The sequence below is a fragment of the Lontra canadensis genome, unplaced genomic scaffold (assembly GCF_010015895.1).
Source record: "Lontra canadensis isolate GAN:19392208 unplaced genomic scaffold, GSC_riverotter_1.0 scaffold48, whole genome shotgun sequence".
NCBI classification, from domain to species: Eukaryota; Metazoa; Chordata; class Mammalia; order Carnivora; family Mustelidae; genus Lontra; species Lontra canadensis.
This window is the reverse complement of record NW_022631042.1, coordinates 1,403,486-1,422,856: the sequence shown is the minus strand read 5'-3', so window position 1 is coordinate 1,422,856 and position 19,371 is coordinate 1,403,486.

Below are 19,371 nucleotides of genomic sequence, written 5' to 3'. Positions count from 1 at the left end.
AACCTATCCAAGCCAGAATCTTAAGGTTATATTTACTTAGCTGGTTTGGGTGTGGTGAATAATTAAATGCAGCAGGAATGCACTTCAAAATAAAAATAAAAACACAACCCAACCCCTTTGGCCCAAGTCCTGAGACCTCAGAAAAGAAAACCTCCTTGACTGTGAACATTTGCTGGAGGTCAGAAAGCCTTTTTGAGGCCGATCTAGGAGTCCGCATAGCTAGTGCAGGATGGAAGAGTTTATAGTCAAATAAATGATTCTTTGTGTTGTGTGTATGTGTGTGTTTTCTTTTTTTTAACAGTGTTCTTAGATCAACAAACAATCCTCAAGGAAGGATTTTAAGGAAAAATAAACACCTTTCCTATATATCATATAAGAAAAAAATCATCTTTGAGTTTGCTTTTCTTAATACCTCAGGCCACCCTGAGAACATACTTTAGAAATAGTGTATTCTTCTAGGAAAATGGAGGAGGGGAGGGATTCCTGTGATACCTAATCGAGGCAAGCCTTATTTGTGTAAGGGTGATGAAACCAAGAAAAATATGCCCTCTTGTGGCTTATTTGTTCTAGTTCACAACTAATCAACAGTACTCTATTATTTCCTGAAACTCAAACATACCTATATTCCAAGTGGAATTAAACTATTCCTTTGTGCAGTAACTGGAGAGAACAGGTCCATGCCGACAGCAGGAAGGCATTCCAAGACTTCTGCTTTGTTCAAGGTCGTATGCAGCTACCGAGCCACAATGAAATCAGTATCCCTAAAAATGGGGGAACATTTTCCAAAATAACCCACAGATTCCTACAGATCTTATAAAAATACCTTTTAAATAAATACATTGATAGAATTTCTTTCCTAAATAGTGAGGTTTCTTTTGGACAGACTTAAACTATCAGTTTCCACAAATAGGAGAAAATTCATAATTTCCTGCTCTACTGTATTTGTGCCTCTAATATTTCTTTAACTGTAGGAGGATGCTTATTTTTCCACTGAAAAAAAGTAAAATATGAAGGTTAAGAGAATGCTGATTTTCATTGTGTGTGTACTTTTTTCTCTTCTTTCCTCTTATTTTATTCAGAAATGAGGCCATAACAGATGTATGGCAGCCAGTGATTTACAGACACAATTAATTTAGTTTTATGACAAAAAATGCCTGCCATGTTTTCCTGAAACCACAAAGTGGAGGTTTAGTGGAAAGTGACCTCTGGTGAGCAAGAGAAAGATTTTCACATAACTGTGATTTAAATAATTTAGATTGCGGATTCTGAGAAACAAACTGAGGGTTTTGGAATGGAGGGAGGTGAGGGGGATGGGTGACCCTGGTGATGGATATTAAGGAGGGCACTATTGAATGGAGCACTGGGTGTGGTGCATAAGCAAATTAAAAAACAAACAAGTAAACAAATAATTTAGTGCGTAAGTGGTGTCAAAGGTTTGAAACAAGCCAGATTGTTAACTCTTTAGTCTCATCCTATAATAATTATTATTATTATAATAATTATATTTAACATTATCATTATCATTTTACAGACAGAAAAACTTTAAGTGACTTAAATAAAAACTTGTTCATTGGCCTGGATCTATTTGCATATGAACGGGAGGAGGGAGCCATCTCCTTACCTCACCATCTTGCTGCAGAAGTAAACTGTATTGAATCTTACTCATCAGAAAAATGCAACTTTCTAAACTGCCCAATTTAATACATGGAACTATTATTTTTCTAAGTTACAAGCTAACATGGGCTCCTGTTCTTTCAAGTTTATGATCATTCTGACCCTTGTGGCCCAGATATATTTTCATTTATATTACCATTTGAAAAAACAATCATAAAATAGTTCAAGATTTTAAATTTTATTGACTTTAAATTTAATAAAGAAAAATAAACCACTATAATATAATACTACTAACAAACTGCCTTCTCTTTCTACCCTGTACCTTGGTAAAATTATCTTTCCTTATGTATAAAAAGTTTTACTTCTCAAACTTTATTCATGTATTTGCCAATAATGTCTATATTAAAAGTCTATGATTACACATATACTTAAAAAATTATCTCTAATTTTATTGTACTTAAAACTTCTAATTCTAAGAATAGAAGCAGTTTTAAAAGACAAAAAACATGGCCATTTAAGAAATGTGTTAAGAAATTAACATTTCACTAATTAGAATAAAAGACAAGCCATCCATAATAATGAAAGTCAATATCGTAAGTATATTATTGATAGCATGTTCAATGTTAAAAATGATGACCTGCCAATATTAACTATTAAAACATTGTAAATTTCTGGTATTAAAATAGTGAGGTACTCTTTAGTGAACACATAATCAAGCAAAACAATTAAAAGTCCAGAAAACAGATGTAGATATATTATAATTCACGCATGTAATGGGAATTTTGTTTTCTGGCTCCAAACTTCAGTGGACAATAAATGCCTTCCTCCATAAAAATTACTTTTGTTGGGGCACCTGGGTGGCTCAGTCATTAAGCTTCTGCCTCCAGCTCAGGTCATGATCCCAAGGTTCTGGGATCTGCGTCAGGCCTCCTTTGCTCTGCAGGAAGACTGCTTCTCCCTCTCCCACTCTACCTGCTTGTGTTCCCTCTCTTGCTGTCTCTCTCTGTCAAATAAATAAAATCTTAAAAAAAATTATTTTTGTTATGTAGCATTTCAAATAGAAAGAATAGCACACACAGACCCTCAGACAATAAAACAGAATTTACTCTCTAGATTATATCACCCAGCTTAGGAATTAGAATATTACAAGCATCTTCAAAATTATCTGTGCTGCTCCATGATTGCCTTTGCCTACCACACAGAAGTAAACAATATTCTAAATTTAAGGCTTATTTTCTCTTCTTTTTTCCCCACATTTGTACATGGCTCTAAGTAATGTATTCTGTGATGTTAGCTTTATATAAATAGTATCAGCTTCATAAAAATGGCAGCTTTCTATGATTTTCTTTGCTCAGCTTTAAGATTCATCTTCTCTATTGTGTATGCTATTGTTTTTGCTCTCTTTTCTTGCTTTTAATTATATGATTGTTTGAACATGTCATGTGTTATCCATTCTTATGTTAATGGTCAGTTGAGTCATTTCCAATATTTTGCTATTACAAAAAGCTTCACGAACATGCTTGTATATGTTACTTTATTTTTCTGTTACCCAACTTGAAGTCTGTGTCAAGCTCTGTATGAGCCAGTTATGAATGCAGAGATCAGTCCCCGTATGTCAAGCCAAAAGCGTTTAATATAAGGAATTGAACGAAAAGATGTTGCAAAGAGCCACAAGAGAACGGAGGAGGGAGTCTGAAGAGTAAAAGGAGAGGAAGAATGTACTCAAAGATTGGACACTACTAATGCCCCAGTGTAGAAGGCTGGAAGTCCAACACACTGTTGGGCATGATGATCCAGCATTTACTGGATCTGCTAAGATGTGCTGCTTGACTAGGATGAGGCGGCTGAAAGCTCTTATCTCTGGAACGCTGGACTTGGAACACCTCAACCCTGTTACCTCTCCACCTGCCACTACCAGAAACTACCAGTATCTGCCTCATCCCGAGAGCCAGAAGCACAAAGCATTTCTGTTTCTCTTGCCTACTGATCTTCTGCAAATTTCTTCTCTTGACAGAATCTAACCAAGAGCCAGATGGCAATGTAGTACAAAATGAGATTTTCAAATTCCCAGGCCCAGACAGTATATAAAATGGCAGACATGGCATTGAGAGAGAACAGGTGAAGTAAGTACAAACCTCGATTCTGCCTGAAAGCAGAAAACTTAACTTAGTGGTTTTCAGGTAAACTCAGGCACGGATTTCTCGGTCTTTTAACACTTTAATAACATTTCATTTCAGGGTTCTGCTCTTATTTCTTTTTTTCTTTAAGATTTTATTCATTTATTTGATAGAGAGGGAGAGAGAGAAAAAGGGAACACAAACAGGGGAAGTGAGAGAGGGAGAAGCAGGCTTCCACTGAGCAAGGAGCCCGATGCGGGGCTTGATCCCAGGACCCTGGGATCACGACCTGAGCTGAAGGCAGATGCTTAACCCAGGGAACAACCCTGGGGCCCCACATGTCTGCAATTCTTTACTTTCTTTCAAGCCTGGTGTTTAAATTCTAAGGGGTCCTAAATAAATCCAGTAGCTGAGAAGTGGACTAGTTTGCTACCACGAATGTAACAAGTGCAGCAGCCTGGGGTGGCTTAAGCAACAGAAAGTTACTTGCTTGTAGTTCTGGTGGTTTAACATCTGAGATCAATGATTAGCAGAATTGGTTTCTTCTAAGGCCTCTTTCCTTGCCTCCTTGGCTTGTGGATTGAATACAAGGTCCCCTCCTGGAATTCATCCTCTTTGCTTCTATGTCCGTTGAATACCCATCATCCAATCATAAGTTCCTCTCAAGTTGTTCTTTGTTCAAAACACCAAGCTTCTTTGAGATCATCGTCCCCTTTCAGATACTTACATGCCATGTTCTCCCTTGATAAAATAGAGGTTTGGGAGTGATGGCTATCTTCTTGGGTCCTCCTGTGGCTAAACACGTTGGTCTCTCATTCTTCTTACTGACTCTATACCACTGTATTATGGCACACAACTGTGAGGCTGCTAGAGCCAGAGGTTCAGAAGTAAGGTCCTAATTCCCTTTTCTATCATTTTACCAAATACTCAGAATATTCTATCATCCCTGGACTTTGTCAAACCCCGGCAAGCTGGAAGAAACCCATATTCCCATCTAATTGTTTTGCTTCTTCACCTCAGTGACAGCTTCCCATAACTGTCAAAATTTTATACAGTCCTTGAGTAGGGATAATCTGTTGTGTTTTTTTTTTTTTTTAATCAATTCTCTTTACCTCTTGGTGATAGCATATACTTTATTACTCAGGATTTACAAAGTTGAAAACAAACAGCCTTTTTTGGTGCAAATTGCCAAGGCTTGTTTTTTGAGATCATGCTAGGAGTTTCAAGAAATCTATTTTGAAATCTTAAAGCTGAGAGTGAACTCTTTTTTTCCCTTGAATTCTTTTGTGTCTTCCTTTCAATTAATGACCCCATAACAACATAGAATATTAGTGACTCAATGAATGGGGGATCCTGAGGTAACCAGGAACTGCTGAAATAAAAATATTTGTAGATTGAAGGTGTTATCTCCAAAATATATTCTATATATAACCAAAGATGGTATTTTAAATCAGTGAAACAAACAAAAACAATAAATAATTATTAGACTGTAATAATTAAATACTGAGATAATTTAGGACTTGTTTGCAACATTCTCTCAAGTGGAATCCATTCATTAATGTTTTGAGTGTAAAAATGAATGGATACTCCAAAAATTGAAGATTTAGAATTAAAATAAAAATGAATCAAGAATCCTACTTCACACCTATGCAAAATAATTACAGGCTAGTTTCAGATCTCAAAGTGAAAGGTAAAATAATGCATTTCTTAGAAGATAACACGGGAGAACATCTTCATATTTGGGAGTAGATAAAGACAGCTTAAACAGTACGCAAAACTGCTAACCATAAAAGAACGCCTAATAAATTAGACAATGTTAGGTTAAGAGTTTCTAGTCATCAAAGACAGCATTAATAAAGTAAAGGCCCAGAGAAAATACATGCAATCTATATATTTCACAAAATCCCATATCTAGAATATGTAAAGGACTTATTTAAATGAATACGAAAAAGATAGACAATCCAAGTGGTCTAAAAATCTGGGCAGACTTTTCATAAGACTATTCAAAGAGCTAATAACTTCTGTAGTAATCAAGGAAATGCAGATTAAAACCACTGTGATTCCTACATACCCACCAGAATGACTAAAATGAAAAAAGACAAAATATCAGTAGTTGCTAAGGATGTAAGGATCAGAACTCTTACACACCTTGGGCAGAATTGTCTCTTGGAAAAACACTTCAGCATTATCTACTAAACCCTAAATATATGCATACCCTATGACAAGAAATTCTATGCACAGATTGTTCCTGAGAAAAATGTATAGATATGTTCACCAAAATAAATGAATGATAAAGTTCATGGCAAAATTATTTGAAATTTTCTTACACTGGAAGCCATGCAACTATCCTCAACCATACAATGGATAATATATTGTGGACAAGTCACATAATGCAAAGTTATATAACAATAAAAATAAACAACTGAACCAGCAATTAAATTAATTTTAGGAAAAAAATAGGGAAAGAAGACAGACACACATAGAATGATTGATTCATAGTTATCTTTTTTTTTTTTTTTTCCTGGAGGTAAACAAGTTGACTCTAAGATTCATAGAGAAAATAATCATGCAAGATTGGAAGATTTGACTCTATGATCTTGACTCATCTAAACCAATTTCAAAGAACATCATTGCATTTGTTCATGTTTATTTCTGTGTCTTTCCATCATTTTTTAAAGCTTTTTCATATAGGTTTTGTACATTTCTTAGAAACATTACTCCTAAATATTTTACTTCATTGCTAATATTGTAAACGAGGCTTTTTAAAATTATGTCTTCAACCGGATATTGTTTTTATGTGAAAAAATTGCTTTCTAAATACTAATTTTATATTTAGCTAATTTTCTAAATTCTTTTATTGTTTATTTTTATCATGAATTCTTTTTTTCATGAATAATGTCATATAATTATCACACACACTCACACATATATATACACATATATAAAATTCAGTGAATAAAAATATATAGGGTAACATCTTTTCCTTTTGAAAGAACAGATTTTCCTAAACCAGTGAAAACAGGTAATTCTCTATAAGGAGTTTGGGTGTGGTGATTTTTAAGTTTTTTAGTTCTAAAATACACTCTTTTTTGGTTCAGTTAAAGGTGGTTTTATTCATAGATGGCTCCTTTTATTTCAAGGGTGGAGAGGATGAGTAAGTCTTCTGATTTGGTAATTCTCCTCTGCTTCCATAGGATGTTTAATTTATACCCTTCCTTCCCTCCTGTTCTGCCAGCATCAATCCCTCAAGAAATGCCTCCCTCTCTCCCAGAAGTTGTGCCTTTCCATAACTACTAGTTTTGATCCTGAACTTTTAAATCCTGTCCATAATTCCCCAGCCTCCATGCAGTGATCTGTCCTCAGTGTCCAAGCATGGAACTCTTTCTCTCATGGGTCACTCATGTTTTCTGCCATTGCTTGCCCCACTACCCTCTCCTTGTTTCTGTTCAGTCTGGTCCTCACTTTCAGATCTAGTATGGGTTCCAGATCAAGACTTACTCATTTGGGGATGTTTATTTCCTTCCTTATATGTAAATTAAAGATTGCAGTATTTTCCATCTCTCATTTAAGATCGAGAAATGAGTTTAGGGTGGTTTCATGTATGTTCCTTCTTGCTCTATATGGATTTTTAGAGGCTAGGGAGAGAAATTCTGATGACGTGGTTGCCATTATTCTACAGAAACCCAGAAGGTTTTCGTTTTCTCCATAAAACACAATTACATTATGGTTTTATACTGATAGCAATTATGTAGTAGCAATAGAAAGATACATGATTCTGTAGAATTAGGAGAGAACTTCTGGACGGGGTGCCTGGGTGGCTTATTTGGTTAAACATCTGCCTTTGTCTCAGGCCATGATCCCAGGGTCTTGGGATCCCCAGGTTGGGCTCCCTGCTGAGTAGGGATCCTGCTTCTCTCTCTTCCCTCTGCCTGCTGCTCCCCCTGCTTGTGTTCTCTCTGTCAAATAAGTAAGTAAAATCTTTAAAAAAAAAAAAAAAAAAAAAAGGAAGAGAACTTCTGGAATTATATCCTTGCCTAGGCAAGAAAGAATAATTTTTAATACCCAAGTAGAAAATTTACTGTTAATAAGAACAAGGAGAATTTGTGATAAAATGAAAGAGGGCAGAGTTATGTGCATTAAGAAGCAGAGTCAATGGGTAGGAGACTTGGTGTGAGTTTCTGAAGTTCTCTTCTTATTGCCTATTTTTTCTTAGTTATGTAGGATTAAGACCAGCAGCTGAAGTGAGGACTGGAGTAGGTGTAAGAGGGAGAGACTGGAAGTATGCAACAGGGATCCAGAAGAGTGTGGGTGTGCTAGAAGCAAAATCAGCATAGTTGTATGTTTTTATTCTAGTTCATTTTGGAAATATGAATATATTCATATAACATATGTTTTCATGAGATGATTAAATGTAGTGTTAGATTTAATCAGAATTGTAGTTTTGCTATACTTATTGAAGATTGAAAGGGATATTTCCAAAAAGACTAAATGTAAAGCTCTGCTGGAGTTCAGAGAAAAAAGAGACCTAACTTAAGTTAACTTAAGACCTAACTTAAGTTTGTGCAGAAGAGACTATAAAGTGAGATGAGTGTATAGATCGTAGTAAGATGGATTTGGGGCAGGATGAGCAGAATGTAAGCATCTGGGAAGTGTGAGGATATATGTAGGAGAGGTTGCAAGGTAAAGCTCTTTCACGAGAAAACCATGTGAGCAGAATCTTGATGTGGAAATGTGGACAGTGCGTAAAGGGGAAAATGAACATTTCCAGGGTTCCTGGAATGTGGATGGATAAAATTGTAGGGTGGAAAGCAAAACTTGAAAAAGTAGATGTGTAAGATATATAGCAGATTTTGGATGTCTGTCTAAGAAAGCTAGGACTGTTCAAATTGAACAGGAGGGAGATATGAAAAACAAAAACAAAAACAAAATGAAAAAACAGTTTGAACACAGTAGTGATGTCAGTGTTCCTCGCTTTAAGAAGTGGCTGCCCATAGCATGTGTCAGAGGTGGGAGAAATTAGAAGCAAGATGTCCTTCTAAGAGATTATTACAGTATTCTAAAGTAATGAGGATCTGAACTCAAGGAATGACCAGACAATCAGGACAGGGTTCAAGTTTGAGAAATAGTTGAAAATTATCTGTTTTATATAATCTGGATTAAACAGAAAGTAGCTTTAAAAATAAATATTCCATTATGAATAACTACTTCATAATGAAGAAGACTTTTTACAACCTTTGAGCTCTTGAAAGATAAATTCATATTTTGGAATTGGCTGAAGAGGCTTGGTAGACTAGAATAGACTGTTACTTAATTGACCTTTTCCGCTTTAGTCATCTGAGGGCAGTGACTTTTCCAACTTGCTAAAGGCATCTGAAATTGAGCATTATTCCAGAGCACTTGAATGAATAGACCTTTGAAATGGCAGCCATTGATCTCATATGGTAAGAACAGATTGTCAGCCACTTTAAAATAGTCTCCTGAAGTCATTTAATTGATTTGGTTAGGCTTTGAAATTAATTTTTCCTAGAAACAGTCCCCAGACCTAGGCCAGTGCAATACAATCTTAAGTTGCTAGAAAATAGCTCAATTTCTATGGAGTAAGCATTGTTTGTTCCTTCAATGTGGACTGATGATAGGACTCCTAGCAGTGAAGGAGATGGGTGTTTGTTCCCTCCCTAGAGTAGACTTAACACAATCAGGGAGAAGAGGCTTCTCGCGCAGTAGAGAAAGCTAGGTGTCCTGAAGACTGGCTTTTGGAAGTAAGGAGATCCCTGGAAACAGGGTTGCATTCCCAGTCTTACTTGGTATCTTCTTCCTGTGACCTCAAACCCCGAGATAAACTTGAAGATATTTTGAAATTTTCTGATGAATTGTAATATCAGTAAACAGAGGGAAATGAAAACAAACAAACAAAAAATGTTCCTGTTATCTTTTCATTCTTCCCATCTCTTTCACACTTACTTTGCCCTCCCACCTTGGTCTTCAATTATCTTAGCTAAATAAATAATTTAAACTTTCTTTTTAAGTTGTTTTCAGTCTCTGGATAAAAGAGCAATCAAACTCTGGGACAATTTGTCCCTCCCTTCATGTCTGTCCCTAAAACATGACCTGGTGCTTGTGTAGCTTCAAGGCAGCAGCAAAGTGCCAAAGCCCTGGGTTGTAGCATCTGTCTCTGGCTTTTTCTGTCCTACAGAGCAGCTCGCTTACCCACGTAGGTGAGGCTTGTCTTGGTTTCTTCACTGAAGTCCGTGATAGGAACAGTTAGTGATGCTTTGATTTCATCAGGCCCAGTAGCATTTCCTGACAGGGCCAGACTCCCCTCAGGCCTCGGTGGCTCTGTAAAACACTCTGAGATCTGCCTCCTCTGTCCTCTCGCCACGACTCAGCCACAGCAATCGATGTGGAATTTCTCCCTATGACATCTTGACTTCCCTCTCAGTCTCTCCAAGCTCTTAGCTATGTTTCTTTACCTGGTTCCATGAGAAGCACAGATTCTGAGGAAAATGACATCTCAGGGCCTCCTTCAGACAGACCACCAGGCTGAGGTGAATGTGCCCAGGTTGGTGGATGACTGGAAGTACAGCCTCCCCCTTCCGTGATTTATCCAATAAACCTTCCCCTCTCCAAGCCTACGTTGGAATGTACTTGAGTGTTTCATGACTGCTTTCATTCTGTCTTCTCCCCTCTAATCCCCATGGCCTGGAAATCACCAATGTTTTCCTTCCTCTTTTCTTTACCCCAAATATGTATGACTTATTTTATGTAACACTCTTTGGTTCAGCAAGCCAAGCTTGGTTCTGAACATGTTAAAGGGTGAGGGAAAAAAAAAATAGATAACTCTATTTCTGGAAAATCCAGCATCCCAAAACTATTGTTCACCGCAAAGTCTTATCATTGAACATCAGATGCAGAGTGTTGTTCTTTTTCTATGCATAATTTCTGAAACAAATTATAGGGCTCCAGGAAACAGACACTGTGGGCAGACCAGGAGAAGGCCAAGGGCTCAGAGAGGTAAAAGGGAAACACATGAAGAGCTCTGGAAATTTTCCTTTTGTCACATATACATTAGCATAGATGCTGATGAGGTATCTTTCAGATCTAAAGATTAAATTCAAATATGCAAATGCTTAAAGTAATATCACTGATTTGAGAGAAGACGAACACAAGATCGTTCCCTCCTAGCATGTGGACAAGCCCTGACACTGGCCTGGAATGAGAGATGGAAAGACTCTGTACAAAATGTGGTCATCAATGTTTAGCTTCGGACTCCATGTTAAATCCAAACGTGCTATTTTACTAAATACCTATTTCCACATGATTTTTGTTGTATCTGAACTTTTGCATGATCAATGACTATGATTAACAGATTGTCACCGTATCAAATAAATTCTGTTTCTGCTTCACCTCCTTACCTACAGATTTCTTATCTCACAAAAGTAACAATATTTATTGTGTAGAAATTTTGTAATTGTTATACAATTGTCATAGATAATAGAACAGATACAGTGAAATTATGGTTAATTTAGAAATCATGACCTGGGACACCTGGGTGGCTCAGTCCATCAAGCATCAGCCTTCAGCACAGGTCATGTTCCTAGGGTCCTGGGATCAAGTCCTACGTTGGGCTCCTTTCTCAGCGGGAAACCTGCTTCTCCCTCTCCTGCTGCCTGCCGCTCCCCCCAACCCCTGCTTGTGCTCTCTCTGTCTCAATCTCTGTCAAATAAATAAAATACTAAAAAGAAAAAAAGAAAGAAATTATGACCTTATTTTTTTTTTCAGTCTTTAGTTATGTGTTTAGAAATTGGTTAGGGGCTCCTGGGTGGCTCAGTTGCTTAAGTGACTGCCTTGGGCTCAGGTCATGGTCCTGGAGTCCTGGGATCAAGTCCCACATCGGGATCCCTGCTGAGCATAGAAGCACAGAAGCAACTCCTAAAAAAATAAAAACAAGAAAAAAATGGAAACACTATTTTAAAATTATTTTCCAAAAAACTTTAATGGTTAATTTTTTTAAGTTTGACATTAGAATGTGTCAGTTTATTAGCACTGCTCCTAGTTTCTTTGTGCAGTCACCCAATTATAAGTTTCCAGTATCGTATGGACGCTCAAATAAGATCTGACCCTCTGCTTCTCCCTCTGACCCTCTCCCTTCTCATGCTCTCTCTCATTCTCTCTCTCGAAGAAAAAAAAATAAGAGAAAAATTTTTAAAAAATAAAATAAAATAAAAAAGAAATTGATTAAATTGACCTGTGACAGGAGTACTAGTCATGAGCAGAAAGACAGTGGGATGTTTTCATCATTTTCCTTCAGCCAAATTCCATAAAAGAAGAGAGATTTTATAACTGCTTTGGCATTTATTTGTGCAAGATGTTCCACAAGATAGAATAGCAACTCTCACATAGAAAAGAATGCTCAATAAATGTTTAAATGAAGCACTTTTCAGATAATATATACTAAATAACCTCCAATGTTGCTTGCAGAGAAACTAGTCTGCTGAAACCAGGTGTAGTAGAAATCAAAATGATACTCCTTCAGAGTGCAAATGTTTCTGATGATACCTGCCGTTACGATTCTGCCCATCATTTTACCCCAGGAAAGATGCTGAATAAAGTTTACATTCAGTGAAAATGGAGATCCAGGTGGAAGTTGAGGAATATTATTTATTTTTATCTTGCATGCTGATTGCTTTGATGTGTTGCCAGATATCTAGATTCAAGGATTAAGGATTTTTTTTTTCAAGTGATTTTGTGGAAATAGCAGGTACATGCAAATATGGATAAAAATATAAGTTAAGCAGTCATGTTAACTTTGTAAAAATATTCAGTAAGTATTTTTAATCTTTGAAAATTTTTTTAAGCTGTGGATTGACTCAATGAAATGTCTTTATCACCAGACTTCAGATTAAAGAGCTAACATGAAGACAGGTCTTTATAGAAAAATAGTTTAATAAATTAGTCACAGCACCACCATTTATAGTGCCCTCTGATAGAGTTGCATGAAAATATCTTGTTTCTTTTACTGACCTGGGGAGAAAGTGAACACCTACCTTTCAAAATTTTAATTTAATTTATTTAAAGAATATGCTCAATATATCCTGTTTTATTCTGATTCAGTTTTCAAAATTGTACACACTAATTTATAAAAGAAAGTTTAGTAACTATTATTACAATGATCATAAACATCTGATTTACATAGTTAAATTTATCAAGTAACAACATTGATTGTAAAACATTGCTTACTTTTAAAATTTAACATATAGATGTGTCAAAGCAAGTTGAGACACTCCTTGCCTTATTTAATCATTGTATAATGATCATGATACAAGCAGTAAGTATCCTATTTGAGCATCCATACGATACTGCAAACTTGTAATTGGGTGACTACACAAAGAAACTAGGGGCAGTGCTAATACACTGACACATTCTAATTGTCAAACTTAAAAAAAATTTAACCATTAAAGTTTTTTGGAAAATCAATTTTAAATAGTGTTTCCATTTTTTTTCTTGTTTTTTAGGAGTTGCTTCTATGCTTATGAGACTTAAATTTGGCTGAATTTTGATTTTGCTACTTGTTCATTTGGCCCTTCCCCAAATAATAGTTCAGCATATCCTTATCACAAAATCAACATGCTGGAAATCTGAGCCTGGAGAAGCCACAGTGAGGACTGAGAACATGACAAGCTGCCCTTCTGCCTCACCCACTCCTCCGGGTCTCGCCCACACTGTCCCTGGGAAATGTGAGAAGAAAGGCAGGCTAAGTAATAAGTAAACGAAGGCACTCCTTTTCTGGCACACATTTATAGATAGCTTTAAACAGTAAAGAAAATCCACATGTCATTACCAATCATTGAGGTATGTTAATTGGAAGAGGGAGATTTTGTTTCAGACTGGGAGTGATGGGTACCTCTGAGGAAGGACATGTCGCAAGTGTGTGAACATCTCAACCAAACGTAGTCAAGGACAGTTGGCCTTTTTACACCCCCGTTGTTTTATTTAACTCCAGGTCCACACAACTTTTCATTTAGTAGACAGTAACGTCACAAATACAGTAATCACAATTAGTGTATAGAGTAGTCCAAGTGTGAAATTTCTTTAACAGAACAAACTCTAAGTGGATCTACTGATATGATTGATGGCAAAACAATCTGTGAGAGGACCATTTATTTGTGTAGTGTTAAAAGTGTAGGTTTTAGATATAACACACACACGCACACACACAGAAATATACCTGGTACCATAGTGCAAAGCTTTGTGCAAATTATAGTCAGCCACAGCTTACATACACCGTCTGGTCCCCTGGGTAGATGCTCATTAGGCAATTGTGAATCATGAGGAGGCCTCAGAAAGAATAAGGGAGAGGGAGTGGGGAGAGACAACACCTCACAGTGCCTCACTGCTGAGTAGATGCTCTTGTTTCTCACCAACCAATTACCTAAAAGCTTTTAAGGGCAAAAATAATGATTATTATTTATTGATCATTTCCTTTTCCTCCATCTTACCTCCCTCATCCCCACCTTTTTATAATATTTTCTAATGAGTCATTTACTTTTCCCCCCAATAAATTTTCATATCAACTACCAACAAGGATAAATTCTAAAGCTCAGGTGGTTCAGTTCAATACAGTAAGATTTTTCAGTAATAAATGATCAACTAACATTTGAGCTCTTAGGCTCTAAAATTTTATATTTCGTGTCTACATATTTAATTCTCAAGGTCAGCTAAAATATGTTTTCTTTAAAATAAAACCCTAAACTACTCTCTGCTGCAATTCTCACTCTTTGTCTTGGTTATTATTAAATCTGACAAACTATTGACTACTATTCAAAAATTTGCAAGAATATCGGAACTGGAATGATAACCCCTGTGAAACTTAAGATTTGGAGTTTATTGATCCAAACACCTTATTTTCAGTTCAGAAAAATGAGAGTCAGAATGATTTGCCCAAGTTTGCTCCATTAGCTAATCGAGAGATCCTGAACTAGGATCCTATTATACCCACAGCCTCTCTTAGCAGATGCTGATTAAGTAATATCACAAACCTTCTTTTTGGTAAGAAAACATACATTTCTACACCTGAAAAGATAATCTGTTGATTAATCTTGCCTTTGTTTCCTCCTGTCAAAATATTGATTAGCCATTATGTAATTATAACACAAATGATAACACAAACTACTTTAACTATACAAGATAGGTGTACTCCTTTTCACGTAGTTTATGTCTTCAGCGATTTCCTCAAATCACAACCACTCGACACTCTAAAGTTAACTGGAAATCATCCATATGTGCACAAACATTTAGTATCATTCACAGTTCACATAGGAAAGGTACAGTGAAAGAATCTGCACGATTAGGTGCAAAGCTGAGGTCAGAAATGAATAAAATTATATCACGGATAATACTTGCTTTATTTTAGTAATCAGTTCAAAGAGCTAAGTAGCATATTCACAATAGATATAAAAATAAATATTCAGTAAGAATAAAGAGTATCCTGGCGTATCTGGGTGGGTCAGTCAGTGAAGCATCTGCATTCGGCTCAGATCATGAACTCAGGGTTCTGGGTTCGAGTCTCACATCCGGCTCCCTCTTCTGTGGGGAGCCTGCTTCTCCCTCTCCCTCGGCCCCTCCCCCCCCATGTTTGTTCTCTTTCTGTCAAATAAATAAATAAAATCTTAAAAAAAAAAAAACAAAACACAGAGTAAAGGGTTTCTTGAAAGAGACCCTGTTTAGAGATGGAAGCTGTTTTATCTATTCTAGAACAACAGAGAGGAAAAAATCAAAAGCTGCTGTGCTAACTCACGTCGAGCATTACTGCACCTAATTTATTTGATCTGTAAATATTATAAGATAGGGGTCAATATATGATCTTCAGGGCTGTTAGACTTACTGCTGACTATGGTCCTCAATGGGATTAAGCCAATGGGTTTTATCACAGGCACCTCAGCATTTATTTCTTCCTGCATTAATCAAATATTACAATGAACGCTTGTTGTGAGTCAGACGGTGTTGCAGATGCTACAGATAAGTGCTGAGCAAACACAGTCTCTTAACTCCTGGTTTCGTTGAGAGACAGATATCATCAAATTAACTCCCAAATGAATGTAAATTGGAACCGTGATCAGTGTTGGGAAACACGGTGCACTTTGCTATGACAGATTAAGTAGGGAATTCCCTGGTTCTCTACCATCGTAACTCTTGTCTGCCACACAGCATTCGTCAATACTGCTTACCAAAGGAGGAACATGCTTAAAAGCAAGTTTAAGGAATTTCTGAAAAACTGAGCCACTGAGTTCCTAAACTGCGTGAAAATAGGAAGAGCAGTAGGAAAAATTCTAAATATGCGTTAACTCCATTTTGCTTCCGATTTCTTTCTGCTGCTCTCTGATGTCTGCTGAAGGCCTTTCCCAGGTTGAACGCATCCCTTCTTTCTGTCGTTTTCTTTACCCGTTTATTTTAGAAAGGATTCGTGCAGCCCACACCTTTAGGTGAAGATAGAGAGCCTGAGCATTTTCTTTTGTAGGGTGCTTGGATTCCTAACATCAAAGCACTTCAACAGAGCAAAAACTCTGTTTGCTGGAAAACCCTCAGACTCAGAACAGCCGTGCGTATTTGCTAAACTAGTACTTTTCCACAGGGCTAATCGGTTCCTGAGTCTGGGAAATATGGGACCTGTGTGATCTCTCCCATATTTCAGCTTTGATATGCGCTTAGCTTTAAAAAAAAAAAAAAAATTAGTCTGCCTGTGAATTGTGTGCACGTGTGTGTATGTGTGGGTGTGTTTGTGTAATTAGACATTTGAAAAATAGTATTCCTTTTAATATAAAAATTTATACAGTTGGATAAAACCAATCCTTATTCAAGGATTTATCAAATATAACATGTTTGATATTGAAACTTCACTTTGGTAGCAAGGTTTTCTTCCAAACTCTAATTTACAAATTTATATTATTTTAAAATTTTATTATCTAATTGTTATCTAATTATCTAATTATTATTATCTATTATCTAATTATTATCTGTTACGTAGTTTTCATTTTCATTCAATTTATAGCAACTTTTTACCATGTGATTACATTTCAGGCAATGTATCTGTTAAATAAAACTTCATGTAATAATGGTTTGTACAGAGCAGAATCATAGACTTGCCAAAATTTTGTCATTAAGAAAGCTTACTTTGTCAAATATCAGGACTATTTCATATTTTTGCAAATTTATCCTAGAGCTTATACATTATCAGTTCACAATAAAATATATTAGAATGAATTTAGGGATTTTAATACTAATATTTTTGTAAGATCAGTTTTTCCAAGATTTTAAGCAATGTATAGTACGGATTTTTTTAAAAAATTACAATTGTATGTTGGACGCTCCAGATATGGTCATTGTCCTTCTTGTAACCTATTTTATCAGTAAATAGTTTGTTAAATATAATGTGTTTAGTTTATAAACACACATATAAGGCACTAAAAACTTTATTTAAAATAATAGCATGTAAAAAGACTTTGCCAGACTTCTGAATAATTTCTACAAGTGCTGAAAGCACCCATAGAGCTACTAGGCTTTAACAGTTGGAATTGCTTTGAAAATGTAGTCTCCTAAATTCCAATATGACATTTTCCACTTCATTTATATGTTATCAGGTAAGTAACATAAAATCGCAAGGGGAAAAAAAACCTCCTTTCCCATAAACTTCAGATAAGAGTATTGTTATTATTATAATTCTAGAACACGTGTTTGTCTTTTAAAAAATCACCCTGTATCTCCAGGGAACTATTCTCTAATTAGTATACTGATAGTTCCCTGTACACACTATAATCTATATTTCTTCATAGTTGGATAAAGGATGTTCTTCCCTTTAGTGCTGTCTTACCCTTTAAGAATATAAGAGAGGACAGTATTCTTTGTCACTGAACAAAAGCTGCTCTCTTTAATACACTTAATGTAAGTGCATGAAGTTTTTAACCTTCGTGACCTATACTATTTGATCAGTCCCAAAACTGCATTTGATACATGTATTTTATTTTCGATTTTTATTTTTTTGCACAACATTATGCTAAACTTAATTTAGTTGACAGCAGCAGCATTTCTAGATGTGGCTGTCTTTGGCTGCCTTTCAGTCTCATGGGCTATATAAAAAAATTCATAAATTATTAAGTTTAGCATCATTGAAAACATGTGCATCTATGTAAAAATGTCATACATTCAGTGGCTCCAATCTGTGGCTGTGGTCATACAAACCCATAAACGTGCACAATCCTGTATATTGATTCAAATAAACAAAATCCAGCTGGATACATAACCTGATATTGTGGTTTGGGTAGGTACCATTTTATTTTGTCGAACATCAAATGGGAAGAGTAATAGAATACACATATTGTTTGGGTTAGTTGGCACTTCCTTGCTCTAACAAATATGACCTACCCTTTAAAGTCAAATCACTAATTCAGTGTTGTGGTTTGGTAACAACAGGACCTTTTCCACATTCCAATACTTGTAATCATTTGAAAATATGGTCTAGATGTATACATTTTATAATAAAATGTTTGCATTGTTCTGTTAATTGTTCCTAGGATGACCTCTCTAGTATCAATTGTTAGGGAAGGGAAGACGTAAATGACAAGTAAAGAGAAAGATGTTATTTAATTTTAGTCTGATGAGAGTGAGATGATAGTAGCTCTATTAAATTCTTTTAATTTAACATCTGTTTCTTATAATGACAATTTAAATGGTTATTTCTACGTGTAACCCTAAATCAAGCATTCTAAGGACTGGTCAGATTATGCACATATACACATTTTCCTATGATTCCTTTTTTGACCTGTTTCTGTGAAAATAATTTATAATATTTTTTCTATAGGAAGAATAGGGAAAAATCAGTCTTTTCTCCAGCAAGTTTATTTTAAATTTGTATTTCATTATTGATAATTTAGGAAAGGTCCCTTCAGTCTTATAACTTGCTATAGCTAAGGTCAAATAAACATTTAGGATTGTTCTCAAATTGCAGGAAATTCTACTAAGTTTCTTTCTTTTTTTTTTTTTTTCCCCATATAAAAGCTATGAAGTTCAAGACATTTCAGGTTTTCCTCACTGCTCTCCTTGGTCTTGGAGCCTAGAAATGCAAATCACAGGGCTTTAAGCATAAGCTTTATTACTTTCAAGTTACATCTACCTCTGTGCAGACCCTATGAAGTAGATGTTATTATTATTTGCATGCCAGAAATAAGGATGCCAAGGCTTCGGAACTTCGAGAGATTGCCCACTAATATCACAGATCAAGTAATCCGGAGCTTCTTGGGTTCAGGTCCAATTTGTTTAGTCTGATGTGTATCTCTTTACTCTCCAGTTACCTACACTTCTTTAGCTCTAGTGCTGTGATTATTATTCATTTCGAGGCCTTCAAAACTTAGAATCCACGAGCATTTATTTTGACTCTTTCTAGATATCACTAAGTTGGTGAGATATGCCTATTATCACACCAAACTAATTTATTCAGTCCTTTATTCACCAACTATTTATTTGGTATCTGCTCCATGTTTACATACTTCCAGGCTCTGGAAAGATAAAGATGAGTGAGAAAGATATGGTCCTTGCTCTCACACATCTTTTAATCTAGTGAAAATAATGATGAGAGATTACAGACAAATGA